This window comes from Lissotriton helveticus, chromosome 8 (assembly GCF_964261635.1).
Source record: "Lissotriton helveticus chromosome 8, aLisHel1.1, whole genome shotgun sequence".
NCBI classification, from domain to species: domain Eukaryota; kingdom Metazoa; phylum Chordata; class Amphibia; order Caudata; family Salamandridae; genus Lissotriton; species Lissotriton helveticus.
Genome location: NC_136069.1, coordinates 1,294,694,675 through 1,294,713,825, shown reverse-complemented (window position 1 = coordinate 1,294,713,825; position 19,151 = coordinate 1,294,694,675). Strand labels below are relative to the sequence as shown.

The 19,151-nt window shown below is 44.6% G+C and overlaps 1 pseudogene; it reads left to right on the top strand.

Annotated features, from left to right (window-relative positions):
• LOC144773884 (uncharacterized) overlaps positions 1-19,151 on the top strand; it is a 129,398-nt pseudogene that overhangs the window by 78,972 nt on the left and 31,275 nt on the right.

Sequence of the window (19,151 nt, the reverse complement as noted above, 5' to 3'; positions counted from 1 at the left end):
GCTGACTGGCCCCCACCGTTTTTTCTCGCAGCTGCGAGAGGGGAGGAGGTAATCCTCCCTAGTTTTGCGCACACGGTCTCAAAGGAGCATGCGCTTAATTTTGCAGAATAGTGGGCTAGAGCCCTTGCTCCGGCTCTGTACCGTACTCACTGTGGTTGGGATAAATTTTCCCCACACCACGAAATTCCGTTGCGGTCACAGCCACAGCCTCAACCACAATATCCAGCGCCTTAAGACCTTTTTGGTGATTTGTGCGCTATATAAGAGCTTATGACTATGACTATGACTAATATCCCATTAGACGTGAAGCAAAGGCTTCCGTTGCGGAAATCCTTGAGCAATTGGAATATCAAGGTGTGATTGAAACGTGTGTGTCACCAATGAATAACCCTCTTTATACTGTGACCAAGCCTGACGGATCATATCGTTTGGTATTGGATTACCGGCATTTAAACTCGCATTGCCGTACCTGTGCAGTACAGAATACTCACGGCTCTGCCTTCGTGGATAGTCTTGTGCGTAAGCGGTTTAAAACCACGCTTGACATTTCCAACGGTTTTTATGCCCACTATTTGGATGGTCTGAGTTTCCAATGAACCAGTTTTACATGCGGCGGCGTCCAAAAACAATTCCGTCGTTTACCGATGGGCTATAAGAATAGTCCTGGGGTATTAGCTGCCCGCATTGTCTCTCTGTTGGAGAGAATCGATCCTGATGCTTACTCGTATGTGGATAACATTTATCTCACAGCCGACGAACTTTGGGAGCATTTGTGTCGAGTTGACCACATAATTTGTAGCTTTGCGGACTTTGGTTACAAATTCAATTTTGCAAAATCGCACATTGCAGAGTATACAGTGTTGTTCCTGGGCTATGAGCTCAACAATGAAGGTCGAGGTTTGGCTCCTCACTTCTTGGAGAAATGCGCACAGCTGCGCGCTCCAACAACTCTGAAAAAATTACGGTCTTTGCTGGGGTTTTAAAATTTCGGGAGGACATACATTCCGGAATATGCCTAGCGTATCAAGCCTTTGTATGCTTTGATACAACCTACTTTCACCAAATCGTGCTGGCTGCCTGAGCACTTGGCTATACTGCAATCTTTGCAGGGTGATCTGCTCGCTTCTAAATACTTACTGACTCATGATAACCACACCAACCTGGTGATAAGAATCGTCCCTGGGACGGTGGGTTTCACGTACCTTACTTTTAACGAAGGAGACACAGTACCTATTGCCTACAAGTCACACTTGTACACATCGGCAGAAATGCGGTTTTCCACTGTGGAGAAAGTTTTAACGGCTGTACAGATGGCGATTCTTAAGGAACGTGCTCTGTCACAGGGAAAACGCATGTTGGTTGTTACCCCGTGTCCTGCTTTGGAGGTAGTCACGAAAGCCAGTGTACCTAATTCTAAAGCTTTGCACCCTCGGTGGATACAATGGGCTGCTTCATTGACATCTCCGGATGTCACATTCATTTTTGATGCCTCCTTACGGTCGCAGGAGTTTTTACAGTATGAATTCGTTCATCCTGTGCCTTTGGCAATGCGACCTTTGGAGGATTTTCCTTGTATCATATACACTGATGGTTCGGCGCAGGTTGCGCATGGTTCTAAACACGCCTAAGTTTCTGCATGCGCCATTGTGGTAGGTGCCATGGTGAACGATGAGTTCAAGTCCAGAGTTGTGCACACGCAAACTCTAGGGGACTGTACCGCACAATTGGCAGAGCTTCGTGCTTTGATGCTTGCATTGGAGTACGCTGATCCTAGTGTGACGGCTCTGATTGTGAGTGATTCTTACTACTGTGTCCAGTCTTACAATGAGAACTTGTTCTTTTGGATTCAGAATGACTTTTGTGATTCCAAGGGTAGCACAATAAAACATAAAATGATCTGGGTCCGAGTGGCTGAGCTCAAAGAGCAGTTGCCTCTCGTGTTTGTAATTCATGGTCTTGGCCATCAGCGCGTTGGAGTTCACGCTCTTGGCAACTTGCTAGCTGATGGGGCAGCGAAATCAGCGGTATCAACATATTTAGTTGCAGCTGTTACACGGTCCAAAAGTAAGATTGATGGTGATATCTTGGCGGCTGTTGCTGCCACTGAGAAGGGAGGTAAATATCCAAAAGGGTTCCCTTCGAAGTACACATACCACTTAAGTCCCGATAAGGTTCCTTATGTGAAAATACCTGATGTTGGGGAGAGATTGATTCCCAACGCGGAACGCAGAAATACATTGATCACAGCGACTCATGAAGGTGTTGCGTCTGCGCATGCGGGCGTTTCGGCCACTGTGTCTCAATTACAACATCGTTTTTGGTGGCGGGGACTGTACAAACAGACGAGCGATTATGTCCTTCAATGTAACATTTGCCAGCAGATTAAACCTTCAACTGCTGTGCGTCCACCCCAAACACAGTTGTTCATATCTAATAAACCACTAGGTTTGAATCACTGCGGTCCTTTTTCTTCTGATACTTCATATAAGTACGTCTTAGTAGCAGTTGATTCAGGCACACGCTTTGTATGGGTCTGGCCGTACCACAGCGCTGATTCACAGACTGTCATAAGAGATTTGCGTTTCTTTGTAGGGATCTTTGCCTGTGGTACCTTCCATTCGGATCAGGGTCCTACTTTCGCCTCTAAGGCGTATAAGGGTGCCATGACTTCGTTGGTGGTCCTAGTCAAGTTTTCGTCTCCATACAGATCTGAGGGTAATAGTGCTGTGGAATGAATGAACTGTGACTTAAAGCAATCATTGACAGCTCGAGTTATAGGCACTGGCAGGAACTGGCTGGCCCATCTCAATCCATCTCAATGGCATGCAGCGTGCTTTTAATAATCGCCCTAGAAGGTCTCTGGGTGGGCGAACCCCATACGAAATGCTCTTTGGTATCAAGATGTATGTACCGGACCTTGACGGTCTAGACTCGGTGGCTGATGCTACCTCCTTTGACGTAGATAAACATTGCAATGTTTTACAGACCCTACAAAAGACAAGAGACAGTCTTGCAAAGGAACATTTGCCCTCCTCTTCGGATGATGCGTTGCTGATCCTGGTAGTTGGCTGGCTATCCCAAGTTGGTGAACTGGTTCGGGAGAAGACCGAGAACAAGAAAGAATTTGGTCCCTCTTACCGTGCTCCAGTCCCTGTGCTTGGTGTGAAGGGCACAAGAACAGTCATTTTACCACCACTTCCAGGTTGTAAGGAAAAACAGGTATATCTCCATTGACAATGTCAAGATACACAGAATGGTATGACACCGGCAGTCTCCTGTCCTTCGATTGTGAGGAATTCTGTTTTGGCCACTGCTTCTAGTCCTGAGCCAGAGGTGGCCATCGAGATGCCTACAATTTCCAGTCCTTTATTGAGTACATTGCCTGGTACTCACCTTGATGAAATTGACTACACTTACCCAACTGACTTATCAATGCCTGATTTGCAAACCCGTTTGGCCACAGAATCCAGATTTTCATTTGACACTGTCTCACACACATCAGGAAAGCCCTCTCGGATTAGAGTATATACAAGTTTATTTGAAAAACATTTTTTAATTCCGCCGTGGACATATGTTTGGCTGGTACTATTTTCAATTTACCTTTTTATGTCAATTGGTTTTGTGTTTTATTTTTTCCTAATTGTCAACGGACACTATGTCGAAGAAAGAACATGCATTCGACATCTCAAGGGAACATTGGCACCCCTTTTCTCGTCACATTCTGCCCACAGACTGAAGAGAGACTTGGCGTTTGTTAATATCACTGCTTGGCCTGTCCTAGATGGGATTGTATGGGATGCTGTTAAATCCATGGCCCCACTGAAGTCATTAATGTCCCTAATGTGCTTAGAGTTAACATGGGGGATGTAGTTAAACAAAAATGATTGGCATGTTCAGGCCGTAGAGGCGTTGTTTTCTGATTTGAAATACTATGCTGCCTTTGATGCTGAAGATTTGTATTTGGAATCTGCTAATTATGGTGATTTATTTTGCTTCCAACATTTTGGGAATCACTATCTACATAAAAACTAATTCCAGAAGGAGTGCTGTCAATTATACACAGTGGGAGCATTGTCCAGCTCCTTTGCAAGGCAGTTCAAGTACCTTTTTGAAAAAGTACACTTATTTTACCGACTTTAATCAGTCCAATCCCGCTTCATTTTATTTTAAAATGACAGAAAAGTCCATGTCCAAAGTTAGACTTACCGATACTAAGTTATTGTACTCAAAGTCCTTTCTAGACCAGTTAGCTGTTGGAGGCTACGAGTTATGGAAGGAAACAGTTGACCTTAAATCATTTTGGGGTTCTAAAAGTTGGCAGGTGCAAGGCGCTGAGGCTTTGCACCGTGCATGTCTCATCCCGAATCATATGTTGTTTTTGAATTCCACTATTTCACAGACAACGTGCTTTGGATTGGCTACTTCTTAAAAATTAAATACTCCTTCCTTCCCTAATTTGGAAGAATATTCAGGTTGGAGTAATACTACAACATTTACAGTTAGAGAGTTGCAAACTCTATTGCAAAATTCGTCCTTTAACATATCAAGTTTGGAACCCAAGGGTTGGTTGATGTGGCACAAAAGTGCAGATTCGTGCCAACATCGTTTTCTGGGTTTGGCCGATGGTTTTACACAAGTCAGGGCCGATCCCCGTTTTGAGAATGACCATTCTGTCACCACTTATTCAATAGGCAAATTATGTCAGAGTTGGCTCAAACATTCTACCTTGGCTTCAGTTAAACTGCATCTATCTAAGCTGACTGGTGATGTTGATTTAAATGATTTCATAAAAGGCCCGGCTAGTGGTAGATCAAAGAGATGGATATATGCGGTTTATAATGAAATCTGGAAAACATCACAGATTGAGGCGGCTACCCGCCTTAGGGCTATTGATCAAGCTAACTTAGAGAAAGTGCTTGCAGTTGTTGATAATAGCATTAACACGCTTACTTCCCGCATTTACACGTTGGATAATATTGTGTCATCTGTTGTTGATATTGTGCAAGATGATGTGTTTGTGTTATACCATGGTCAGAATCAATTGCGTTCCATTATGCAATTTACATGGACCCTGCACGCTTAAGGCCGGAAAAGTGCCTTGGAATTACATGAATGTCTCCTCCCACTTTGCCCCGTTTAATTTGACTGACAAGCAGCATTTGCTTTCAATGAGAGATGCATCTTTTTCAATGTTAGACATTGAACGCTTAGAGTCTTTACCATTTTCTGTGGCAGAGGCTGCTACTGCAACATGGCTTATCCACGGTTTAATTACTTTACCGTTTGCTTTGTTTAAATTTACAAATTGCGTGAAATATTTTGCAATTGGTAGATACGAGCCTCTTGGTAGTTCCTACCTTCATGAAGCCTGGTCGCTTCCTTTTACATACAGATGCCTTTGGGAAGGAAAGGAAGTTTATCTCAAAGGTGAAGAGTGCACGGAAACGGTATGCAACGTTTACAACGAAATTTTTACAACGCACTACCATTACAACGCAGGTATTACCACGCATACCATTCCAACGCATTGCGCTGGGGGGCGCTCTAGGGTAAGTAATAAGTTTAATTTTCTATCCTACACCTTCCCTAGTGTCCACGGGGACTGGAATTGGAATAGAAAATTATACTTACCACTATCCAGCACCTCTAAGCGCTATGCGTTGTAACGGTATTCGTTGTAAATACCACGTTGTAAAGGTATGCGTGGTAAAAGTATGCGTTGTAACGTCATACATCCCACGGAAACGCCAGATCACTCATTAATGTGCAGACATATACAATTACACGGCTCTTGCAACCAAGAACAGCCTAATTTAGCATGTGTTTTGAAAGGTACCCCCGTGCCCGCTATCGTCCCTACTTTTACATTACTGGCAAACGGCAGTTATTTACTTTTAAATAATGATGATTGCTGTGGGTTAATAAAAGGCATTGCTTATGTGGTTACAGTCAGTGAAAGGGTGGTTTGCTGTAAAAATGTTTTATATCTGCCCCCACATGGGAACCTGGATGTTTCCATCTGGCCGAGGATTCTGACCTTGAAGACAGAGTTCAATGGAATGAGTAGAATAAGAGCCCTATTGTCACAAAAAGAGGTTGCCCTGACTTCGGCTCGTGAAACATTTGTCCTTCACGTAGCTAACACCCGCACAGAGGTGCAAGCTTTATTAAATACTGTCCTACCGTTACATTTCAGTGAGCTGATTCACACAATCTTTAACGCATCCTCCACTTCGGGCCTGGCACATTTTTTTTAAGTAGTTAGCAGTGTTCTTGTGACTTCTTTTGAAAAGATATTTGGAGTCATTCCTGCTTTCTTCCATTCAATCTTTTCCAGCCTCTTTGGTGGATTTCCCGTTTTACTAGCGCTGGCTGTGGGCGTTCTGGTGCTGTTTTGTTTCATTAAAAATGTGGGCACATCCGGTGTTCCAAAACGAACTGCCACTGCTGGCGCTGTTTCGCAACAGGATGCTTGATTACTATGGCACACTACCGCTCACCACCTTAAGTGCAGCATATGGATTATCGTTTCGATTTTCCTATTTTACATGTGTCCAGCCTGTCTTTCATTGCCTGAGCTGTGATTTCGACTGGGCCCTGGATTTGTGTCTCTGCAAGATGGTGTCTCCTGACGTGGATTTTAATCATCTCATTAGTCCCTTAGTTGCTCATGAGTTGCTTTGTTCCGACGAAGGGATTATGGCCTTGGCAGCGATGCATGGAGTACTGGGTCGTTGGAATATATTTGCAGCGGCGCAAGATTTCTTGGCACACAGCTTCATTGAAACACCGCCGAGTTGTCCACTGATGGTGCTAGAGGCTCCGGTAAATGAAGAGCATGAATGTTCTTTCCCGCTATTAAATTGGATGGCTGAATTATTTTCGGATGATAACAGTGACTTCCTTTTGGAAGCTGTTGCTGCTTATTTTTCATATTCAGTCCTAGGCTGAGACTAATCAAGGTCTATTTTGACTTTAAACTTTTGGTTATATATTTTTTTTGAAATTATGAATAACTTTTCATGTCCCAGAACTATTGACTTTGTTGAAATTGAACACAAAATTGTCATGTTAGTGAGATTTTTTTGGGTATCGAAATTATTTTTTCACATTCCCTCAAATTCGAATTGAGTCTCGTTCTTGAACTCTGCATTTCAAATAAGAACCCCTTATCTTATTTTATCTTTTCTTATCCATTCTCGGATCATGGGGGATGTCATATAGTTATGCTTTGCCTATATGCTGTGTTAAGTTAGCATGAGCTTATTAGGAGTTTAAACGCCATTTTTCCTTTCTGCTGCTTCTGCACACGACACATAACTGTTATTGTAGCTTTGAGCCTAGTAGAGTGTTTTGATTCACACACGAATAATATGTTCTTACTCTGATATCAGCTTTGCTTAGTGAGCCGTGTCTGTACAGTGAGTGCTGAAGCCTTCAAGGATATCTCGACCCAGTTGTTGTGAGGTCTGATCTTCGCACCTTCCTAGACATAACATACATGCCGCTGCGGCCAAATTCAGGCGCTAGGCGCATTTTATATTGCTTTGCACAGAGCATACACACACACTGGATGGTGCTTCGCATGCAGAGAGCTGGTGGAAGATGATGTGATCCCTTACCACTAAGATCTGAGGTATGGGCCCGCCCTGCTAAAACCCAAAGAGACCTTTTTAGATATAATATAATATGCTAGCTAGGGAGGGTGAGAATTAGGTGTTGTTTAAACCTATTCATTTTAGCATTTTAATATGCTTTCACCTTTTGTTTTCTATGGACTAGTAACTATGCTGATTACTTTGTTTCTTATAATATGTTTGCTTGTATTAACTAAGATACTGCGTTTGAGAACACTGCATTAGTAAATAAACATTTCAAATGTGCACGCGTCCTCTTTTACTCCTTGTTCTGGATTGAACTGATTGTATAACGAAAGAGTGTTCATGTGTTCCACGTTACCTGAGGTATTCTAAGTCCATGTTCTCGTTTGTCTAAGCATTGGGACTTTGTAATGACCAATGAGACACTGTAGCTAGTCTGGTAGGGGATTTTGGGTACTAAGGTGAGTTTTGGCACACCCTAACTCACTGAGGTTCCAAGTCTCTATGCACAGTTCTGTAGGAGAACGGAATCCCTGTGACAGTAGGAGGTTGACATATGGGATGTTGTAGGAAGGAGATTTATGAATGGGTACAAGTCATTCTCACAAGGAGTTTCCTGTCCATCAAAAGACTGAGAAAAGATTGAAACAGCACCTGTTAGAGGGTGAGGCAGATAAGTCAACTCAGGTACTTGTAGGTGAGAGGTTGGTTGAAGGTGAGTCCTGTCTTGCATCTGTTGCTTTTTAGCTGGTGCCTGCGGACAAGCAATCCATAGAGTTTTTATCTGGTGCCAGGGGACTACCAATCCATAGGAGATCCCTAGGAGAAAAATTGCTTGTGGTCTGAGAGGTGTTTCCCTCTTTAGGACTAACCATCTCCTCTTCATATTTAGTGCTGAAAGTGGCAGAGAGGGCAGTTTATATGTGAACAGAGATTTCTCCCAGGATTGCATGCTGCCCTTTGCTAGTTGATAGTATGGCATCATCGTCAAGTTCTTGGTCCTCAAAAGTTGGCAGATAATGATAGCGTTATTTATAAGTTACACACAAACATTGGGTAAAGGCCAAACTAAGGCATGTTATACATTAGTTGTAAGCAGCTGATGCTACTTTAGGATAGAAAAATGAAACATTAAACGATTACACAATATGTTTGTTGATTGATATGTTGCCAAACAAATTAGATATAGGGCCTGAATCTCAAAGTAAACTCACACTTTTGAGTAATTTACCAATTTTGAATATGTTTACTACTTTTGGCTATTAAGAAAATCCAAGTACAGGTTACAACAAAATAAATAAATAGGAGTTAGTCCAGCACTACACATGGCCAACCACTGGAACTGCATCACCTCCTATATAAAATAACAGAGGTATGGAAAGTAAAACCATGGGAAATAACGTTAAAATACATTTTTTTTAAATAGTAAAAAAATATAAGTAACTATAATTTGATGTTAGAAACATATATAAAAATAGTGCATAACTTTTTTCCATCAGTGGCTTGGGGTGTTGCAAGACTCCATAGTGGTGGTGGTTGTCCTGTGATGTAGAAGTAGACAAGGGAGAGGCCCGTCCATGGAGTGAAGTGATGTAGATGACTTTAACCTTGTCACTGGAATGAGAAGCGGGGGTCCAGTGTGTGTCCAGCGATGTGGGTATGGCCTTCTATGAACTGGGTGAGGCCGAAGCTCTGTAGACGTTCGAGGCAGTACATGGACTTGGTGTCTGTGGGATCGTCGAAATGAAAGTTGAGATCACCTAGCAGTATGAAGTCCTTGGTGCCCATGGCGAGGGGGGCCAGTGGGTGAGGGTGCCTTTGATAGTGGCTCTACTGTCGGTTTGAAGCTTGAAGTGCCTGTGTTCCATAAAATTGGCTTCTGGGTCAGTTTAAGAGGTATGCTTCATGGTGTCTCAGTGGGTGATGGCGAGTCCTCCTCATGGTTTATAGGACTGGCACTGGTGCAGGATGTTGTATCCTGTAGGGATGGCTGCGGAAAATTCCTGTGCCGATGTGGGGTTGAGCCTGGTTTCAATGAGGATGAATGTAGGAAAGTGCCCCACTTTTTGCTAAACTGCTGATGTACTTTGACTGAGTGTGCCCTTAGTTCCTGCTAAACAGGTACCCAGGGTCAATGTCCTTTCCCTAAAACTGCATTTAAACAACACCCAATTGGCACTCTTTGTCCATATGTCAGTCCCTTGTAAATGGTACCATAGGAACGATCTCAAAGGGCTGCAGCACATATTGTGTCAGCCTTAGAGGCCCTGTACCTTTACACGCACACACTGCCATTGCAGGCTGTGTGTTTTGGTGCAGACCAAAGTGAAGGGTCGACATGGCACACATCCCTGTGTTCCATGCCTACAACCACTGCCCTGGAAAAGGTCAGCCGCCTCTCTAGCTGGGTGCACTATACCAGTAGTGCGAGTACAGGAGCATGAGCCCTATACCCCTACAGTGTCTAAACCAGTTATTAGACATTGTAAGTGTCGTACTGTCATTAAGAGTATATGGTGTTGGGAGTTTGTCATTATGAACTTCACAGCACCATGATACCTTTACTAAGTACTGAGACGTTTGGTATCAAACAACTCAGCCTATTAAACCAACACTGAAGCCATATTAGAAATGCCCCCTGAAAAACAACCTAACACAAGTGTCCAGACTGAGTGGCTGCCCGCCAGCTGTAATCACCATACATGTTTCTGTACCCCTGGGTAGAGAGCCTGCTGCCCTCTGGGGTCTGAAAAAATGCACATCCTTAGACAAGGTGCAAAGCCTCGTCCCCCAGGAAGGACAGAGTAGGAGAGTAGGGTCTGCTTCCTATGGTCACCTCCACTTTTTGCTGTGATTCTCTGGTTTTTCGACTTTAGTGTGGCCGTGGGCCTGCTAATCAGACCCACAGCCCAGCTGTTCTCTCTCTAAATTGATACCATGTACTTTAGTTATATACCAGATTGGTTACTGGGTCACCCTTGTGAGTGACATATCTTGGACCTTGGACATTCCATTCTGACTGGAAGATGGAAGCTATCTCCCTTGTGGTTAAGGAGTATATGGCTAGTGAGGCCCCTAGGGCATAATGTATACTGTGCAACTTATCGTATATTAACTGTGTGACTTGTATTGAATTTTTACCTCTGACTTCATAAAGAGTGCAGAGGGGTTGTGTTTAGATTAAATACATATATATTTGATATATACCTTGTGTGGTGTCCTTTCATTTGGTATTCAAGGGATTATATATGGTAAAACAACTTTCTAAACTCGCCTGCTGAAGTCTTAGCCTGAAGTCTGCTGGTTCATGCTACCACTAGGATAGCTTTCTATAAGGTTGACTTTACAACCACCATCAATAAGGGTTGATTAGACTGGTACAAGGTGCCCACTAGAACTAGTGGACATCATATTCCAGGCTAAATTCTCACAGGCAGGGTCCACGAAGAAGAAGCTTCAAAGGCTTGCCGCCTTTGTGAGCTACCCCAGGCCTTTGCTGCTTCCAGCAACTGGCCCCCACCGGTTCTGACCCCCACTTTGGGCTGGAGAATCGGCGGAAAACCAAGTGATGGAGGGAGGTGTGCCCACTTTGCCAACCCCACCCCTCAGGTGGGGGAGGCGTGGTGAAGCACAACTCTCAGTTCCCGCCATCTTGCAGATGGGGGACCCAGCCAACCAGAGTGAGGCACATGCCCCTTCCCACAGGAGAGTGGCATAATAGGGTCAGTACCCACTTCAAGGAAGGCACTGATTGGTTCCAACCTTTACTTGCCTTTAATGCCCCTAAATCTAGTATTTAGGGGTAACCCTGAACCTTGCCTCCTCCGAACAAAATCACAAAAAAGAGAAGAAGAAGGACAGAAGACGCTGTTCTGAAACTAAGAAGAGGAGAGCCCCCACTGACTTGGCATTAGCCCTACCAGCCTGTCCCCACCTTGAGCCAGCTCCAGCGGAATCCTGGTGTGTCCTGCAGCCTCAAGAACCTGAAAGACCGGCCCTGCCTTCCAAGCCAAAGAGTTTGTCTCCCGTTAGCACTGGATTTGCTCACCCACAAAACTCAGGCCCCAGCCAAAACCAAGAGTCTGCACCACTCTGCAACTGACACCCTCGGCCTGAGTTTGAATGGCCCAAAACCATGAGGAGATCTCTCCAGCGATCCTGACCAGGGATCTGGGGATCTTTGACCTGTCTCGAATCTCCAAACGACACCGGCTGCCCCTTTCTGAAGGATCCCCCGACGACGACCAGAGCTGGTAAGAAAATTCGATGTCCCAAGGCCTTGGGTGGCCCAACCAACAGTGTCTCAACATCCGGCAGACTATCTTCGTCCCCAAGTCTGCAGTCTTTGTTGGAACCGGAGAATCCTCATTGAAATCAACAGGGCACCGGACGCCAAAAGAGCACCCTGCACCCAGCCGCCCATGTACCACTGTGGGTGTACTTTAGGTGCTAACTCAGATCTCCCTTTGGGCTGAGCCTATCACCAAGAGCTTTGCTCCCACAACTTTGTGGCCTGCACGGGAGAAGCCATGAACCGGAGGCACCCTATCTGACATTGGATAACACTAGGCCTCAGCACTCTGCACCGTTATATAAAACTTTGCAAATAAATAAATAAAAGAAAAGAAAAAACAGACACCATTTTAACACTGAAGTCATCAAGGAACCTATACAGGGTAAAGTATATTTTAAAAGAAACCATATAAGGCAATAGAAACATATTTTTCTTACACAGTACTTAAACAATCACAGACACCATTGCTAGATGACAGTTATCAGGGTAGAGGTATCGTTCCTTGTGAGACATTGACCTAATATGAAAAAGTATTAGTTGTAACAGACAAAAGCACACTACACCACAATAACAGAACCTACAAAAGAGCCTTCAGAACCACAAAAAGACACCACTACTCCACGTGCATAACAGAAGCAGACTGCCCTTCTAAAGAGCAATTCTAACAGAATTCTGCAGTCAAGTGTGCTTAAACATAGAAACAACAGGTGCAGGACTTCTGTGACAAAATTTCCAATTCATTAATCTTAAAAATTAAAAAGATCTAAAATTATCTTAAAGGGAATGCAGACAAAACCACAACAACACATGACCTAACCACCACAGAGAGAGATAGCAATAATCATCCATCAATGTGTACTTTCAGTACCCTATCATAAACAGATTTCCTCAATATTATCGATGCAGCCAGACCTCCGGGATCACCTTCAGAACCAGCACCAAAAATCTTTCCAGATATCCTTTGCTCAACTTGTGAAGGGGAGGTAGTCAAATGCCTACTCAACATGTCCCTGGTCTAGCTTCATTCCCACCTGAGATTAAAACCATCCTCAAAAAGAAAAAACCTCAACCCCACTAACCCAGCAAGCTACAGGCCCTTCTCAAATGGACCATTCTTTGCTAAACATTTAGGGGAATATTCTCAAGAACGTGTGATAAGTACAGCAAATTGAGCTTAACTCAACTCTTCATATCACATTATATCACAGGAAAATAACTCCGTGTTAACTAAGTATTCACAACACAGAGGCACCATGCTATAGGCCCCCAGCAACGCGTCAAATGTCAGCGAAAAAGCCAACGAGAAGCCTAAAAAATGCAAAACACAAATGCAAAAAATGTTGCGATGAGGCCAATCGCAATACAAAAAAGGAGCGAAGAGCAGCTGCAGGCCTGCAAATCCCACGCGTCTGGTTGGAAAATGCACTATAAAAGCAACCCAAAAAAATAACATAAACAATTCAAAGTGCGTAGCAGCATGGATGCACCTTGACTGAGTGCAGAGGTGAACGTGAACCCCACAAGCCCCACAGAACACCAGCAAGGAACAACGGGGTCGGGGAAGACGAAGGATACGATGGTTAGGAAGACGGGGTGCAGTCCCCAGGCAAACCAGATCAGTGTCACGGAGGTGACAGAACACTACCATGAACTCACCCACAATTGGACTACCATGAATGCAGTTGAAGTGTCAAGGAGGTCTATGGAGGAGTCCAAGAGGCGCTGGCATGATGTGAAAACCATACCAAGGACAAACCCGCTGCCAACAGGAAGGCAGCAATGGAGACAAGAGGTGGGAGTCCTGCGCTATAGGAGGAGCTGGAGGAAACCGAGGCCACAGTCATCAGTGTGGAGACGGTGCAAACAGCTGGGAGTCAGGACACAGCTCGAGAGGACCTGACACAACATCAACAGGTCGAGTAACAACCAGGGATTGGGGGCCGGGGGAGATGGGCAAAATAGCACGCATGCACAACGATGAGTAGCACACTGCACACCCACAATGACCCTGGATTATGTCCCTGATCCCCGTGGCACACTGCAGCACACACACACATAGCAGGAACAGCACATCCACATTGACATCAATGTGGTACAATATGCAACTTCGACACTGCAGAACAGAGTACACAACTGGCTCCGTACATGCGCCGAAACAGGCCAACTACATCCAACAGAGCAGGAAACTGTGAGATGGGAATGTACGCGTACAACCTCACATCCGTCATGTAGTCCAAATGTCCACTGTCCACCATCAAAACCCAGCACCTCCCAAATAGTCACTATGTACATTGCCATACAGTCTGCATGTAAACAAGAACAATGCGCAAACATACATGTCAACACAATGTCAACATGCATCTTCCCTTCACATTGCAGAGGGACAAACAACACCTCCATCTGAGCAGACCAGACAACTCATCAGTGATGCTGGAGTGGACCACCACACCTTCAACACTGATGCCCTACAACAGCTCATGGACATCCCAAGGCAACCCACCAGCAGGGCAGCCAAGCTACATAGAGGAGAACCCAGCCCCTGCACAGACCACACAGCAGGAAGCACCCGCAAGCATGGCTGGCTCACAACACTTCACCGAGGCACACATCGCATTCCAATGTCAGGTGTCAGAATGCCAAAAGGAGGTGGCAAAACAGGTGCGGGTGGGGTCCGAACTCACGGAAGACGAACTAGATCAGATACGTGGGTGTCTAATACCCTGCAGGGACCACCTACACCCCACAAAGGAGACCCATACTGCTACAGAGACACATGCATATACACATTTCCAATACAGAACCACGCCCAGAGACACACAATTATCATTCACACACCCAAGTCGTCTCTGCGTACGACGGCCCAGTCCACTCCTCTTACGCATTGAGTGGGTGACGACAAAGCTACATGTCCAAGCTCTAACCTGCTGCCTGCGGTGACATGCCTGCGTCTGCTGTACACAGCACAATGTAAGGTCGTAGTGCCCAGGGCCCTCATGCATACAACATGACCACAGGGACACACTCAGGTAGTATGTGGTACTGGCTATGTGCATGTGTGCCCGGCCCCTTTATTGGCAGGGCCACATGTGCAGTGACGCCTGTGCTTGATGTGTGTGGGGTGAGTGTAAGCAGGACGGCACAGAGTGGTTGGTGCTGGCAACAACTTGAACAGTGAACACCATCAAAACGGAAACTGAAAACACCAGCATAACAGAGACAACTGCTGAGCAATATGGAGGTAGCCGGAGCAAGTACAGGGGTCACCAAATATGCAAACAGATGTGTCAGTGAGTTGCAGTGCACTGAGGTTGGGGCACTAGAGCTGAGCCAGCTCATGTGTGCAAATTGTTTAGGATTGTGTCCCTTCAGGATATACCTGATGCAGCTGCAGTGGGGTGTGTTACACCTGCATCATATCCCTTATCATTGTCCCAGGTCTCCCACACTGCCTGAGGTGGCATTGCTGCACAACCTCTCCACAGCACAAAACTCAATCAGTAACGGTCCATGGGTTGCAGTGCAATGAGTTAGTGGCACCTGGAGTGCTGAGCAGGGGATCAGGCAGATGATGGCATCCACGACAGGTGTGAGAAACTCTGTTAGTCTGCCAGTACGACCGTTTCAATGGTTTCGATGGCGGTTGGAGGTGGTCCTGGGGATGGTGGCATGTGCCTCCTGTGGTGATGTGACGTCCGGGCGGGTCATGTCTTGATTTGATGTGTGAGCCCTGGTGGACCGCAGTTGAGGCCGGAGGCAGCGGGCACCGCAGGGCCACAGACACATAGCGTTGACGACCCCATGGCCATCGTCTCAGAGGCCATCCAATATTCAATCAGACAGAGTCCCTGACTTGAGCTGCACAAAGTTAGTGGCCCCAGATGCACAGAGGCTGGCACAGGCACACCGCCATGGGACAGTGACTTTCGGTCCACTGAGGTAGGGCCACGTGGACTGAGCGGGTCCTCGGCGATGTGCAAGGGGAATGTGGCAGAGGGTTGCGGGGGACAGTGGAAGATGTCCTCCAGGGCATGATGCAGAGGATAGTAGCTGTCCAGAGGAAGCAAATTGATCCGGATTAAATAATCCCTATTAAGACTTTCCTGATGTCGACCTGCTTAATTCTTACAAGAAGAGCTATTGAATTGTGGTTTTCACAATAAAACCATCATCCGTATACTTGTGTACAGGACTTTGTTCTAAAACCCCTATTGTGTTGTGGAATAATATGTTCAATATCCTGACAGGTACGCAGAGAGATATGTGGTTATTCACCTTACACTTGAGCTGGCTGTAGACTTACCAGGTTCTGCCATTCGTCTTTGCCAACCCACATGCCAGTGCAGAGATTAGAGAAGAAAAGTAGGTGGTGGCAGGTGACAGACAGATGGGCTGACAACACAATACCTTCAAAGAAAAAGATGACATGGTGTGGATTAATACATATCGAAGCGTATTCATATACAATATAAATATATATTGAGTATGCTGTCTCAGCATACCCAAACAAGATACATTTAAAGCATGGTTGAGTTACAACAAGCAAAGGTATACATTTCTCTATAGTGTGGTTGTGAAATTGATAGCAGTGAGGCATACCACTGTGGGTGACAGGGATACATTTAGACATGGGGTCCGGTTATCGCATGATCACAGTAGGGGCTACTCATGCTTCTAAAGTTACCAACAAAGTACTTGACATAGGGACTCAAAAGAAAAGAAAGGTAGAATGTGTGAATATTAGTGCAAATATTGTAAACTCTAATAGGGGTTAAAGCTGTGTGTTTGGTGTGTAGGGCCTCTGTCTCTCTGCGTGAAGGAGGACAGTGCAACATCAATAGGTAGTTATAATAAAGTGGAAAGATTTTTTTTCTTCCTACCCGGCCTTACATTGGAATTTCAAAGAACTCGGTGTATTGTGGAGAGGATATGTTAATCAGGGGGAGATGGAGACAAATCTGAGTCTGCTTCCAGGAATCTGTATCCTGAAAACGTTCCATTTCACCCTCTTCTTCTTGCCCTGCCATTTTTTGGGGGGGTTTCCTATTGTGCGTAACTGCACCTAAAATGGGTTGACAAAGTTGGTCAGATCCTGGCACATAGCCACCCTCTCCACTCCACTGAGGGTGTATGGAGGCAGACTTTGTAGTTCTCCATATTGATCTACAGCAAAGTTCACTTCAAGGTCTTCACTCTTCTGAGTGAAATTCCTCTTGAATGGGGTAGGCTGCATCTGGAGGCTGGAAATGTACTGGGCCATCTAGAAAGTCACTTAGTCCAAGAGGAAGCAGGTATTGCCTCGGAAATGGGATGTAGTTAATAACTTGAAGGTTTAATGTAGGGTTGGGCACAACACACAGGGTTTTACTCTGCTGAATTCCATGGTTTTACATGAAAACTCAGCGAGAGTCTGCGAAGTTCCGTGTATGGGTGGAAATCGGCAGGTTGCGCTGCTCGCACTGATTTTTAGCTCTGTGAGCTCATTTCATGCTGAAAGATCAGTGTACGTGGCACTACACTGCTGCTCAAGGTGATTTTGCTGCCGCTCGAGTAGATTTTCTTCTCGAGCTGCAGCTTCCTCACCACGAGAGGTCACCACAACCCGTGTTGGGAAAATCTCGATTATTCCCTGGAGCATGGTTCATCATCCAGAATTTACAACCGAAGAGCATTCCAGAAAATATGTATATTAGTGAGCATCTGGTGTATGCACCCCATTACCTTATCAGACACCACCCAGTTCCTATAAAATCCTCGTTCCCTTTTGCAGTTTAGCACCTAAATCTAGAGGTCAAAATCAATTTATGCAGCAAGTAGTTGTTCTTGGACACTCACAGAGAAAATACATGTTTTTAAAAAAAAATTCTAAACTTAATCAACCCGTGGTGTGATGTGAGTGTGGTGTGGGAGGCTGTGAATGATTCTGGCTTCCGAGTTCTGAATGACCTGCAGCCTTATGGTGGGTTTTTGGTTGATCCTAACATAGAAAGTGTTCCCGTAGTCCAGCTTGCTTGTGACCATGGCATGCATTACAGTTTTCGGAGGTGCTCAGCAAATTCTAAGCCAAACTTACAAGACGGGTATCTATTATTATACACCATATTGAGAAATTACATGAAGCATAGGTCATGAAATGGTTCTTCCAAATCAAAGCGAAAATCAGATTGCATTTGTAAAAAACAAATCAAATTACATTGGTCTTCCAACTAAGCCTCAACTTTATGGCTACAGTGAGACCACCACCTCACAGGAAGGGACATATTTTCCCTTCTATTCAAGAAAGAGTGAATACTTCTTAGTTCCAAATTAGAATAGTATAAAAGTCTAGTTTTATTTTTAAATTTGAAAATATTTGTAAATATTATGTCAGTTGTTTTGCAATTCACCTACAAATAGATGGACCAGAGAATATCCGACTGAAAAGGTACATTTGTGACATAAATGTAGTGTTGGATTTAAATTTTCTGAAACATAATAGTCAGTGTTCTGTGCTCATTAGTGATTCACACTAAATTGCATAAACATTTAAATGAATAAAACGAATTTCGTTGCGCGTACTGCATCACCAAATGTGATGCAATGCGCGCAACGAAATTCGTTTTATTTATTTAAATGTTTACTTACCTGTAAAACTCCATAATCCATACATTACTACCCCCCACCCTGCCCCTCCCCCTGCCCACGTCACCGCCCTACAGAAACAGCTACTGCCGACCGCTACTGTATGAAAGTCATAAAGAAAGTCAAGCTTTGGCTGACTTCACATACTTTGCAAGTTGCAGTTGGTTTTATCAGGTTATGACTTTTTGTTTAAATATGCTGCTCACCAGGGCTGGGAGGCATAACATTAAAGAAAAGCACACTGGTAGAACCACTATTCTTCTGATTCATTGTATTGTCATGGCCTCTTACTCTGAATATACAGCAGCCCTTGCATTTAGTTTCCCTATGTATGTAAGCTACGGTAGTAGTTCCTGGGAATTACTGAGCTTGCTTCATTTTCCGGTCGCATCTATGGACAGCTTTAGCTCTCTGTTGCCGAACACCTACTTTCTACAATTCAAACAATTAAGGGGGCTTAGGTTTAGCCCCTTGTCATGATTAGAAGACTTTTTTGTCTAACTCACTTTCATATAAAAGGACAATTACAGTGGAAGACGGCTACCATGCTGGATGTTAGTAAAACGTCGTAATTCATATTTTTTCTTTTTGACCCTCTATCACATGGAACCAACAGCATATCATTATTGCCAAACCAA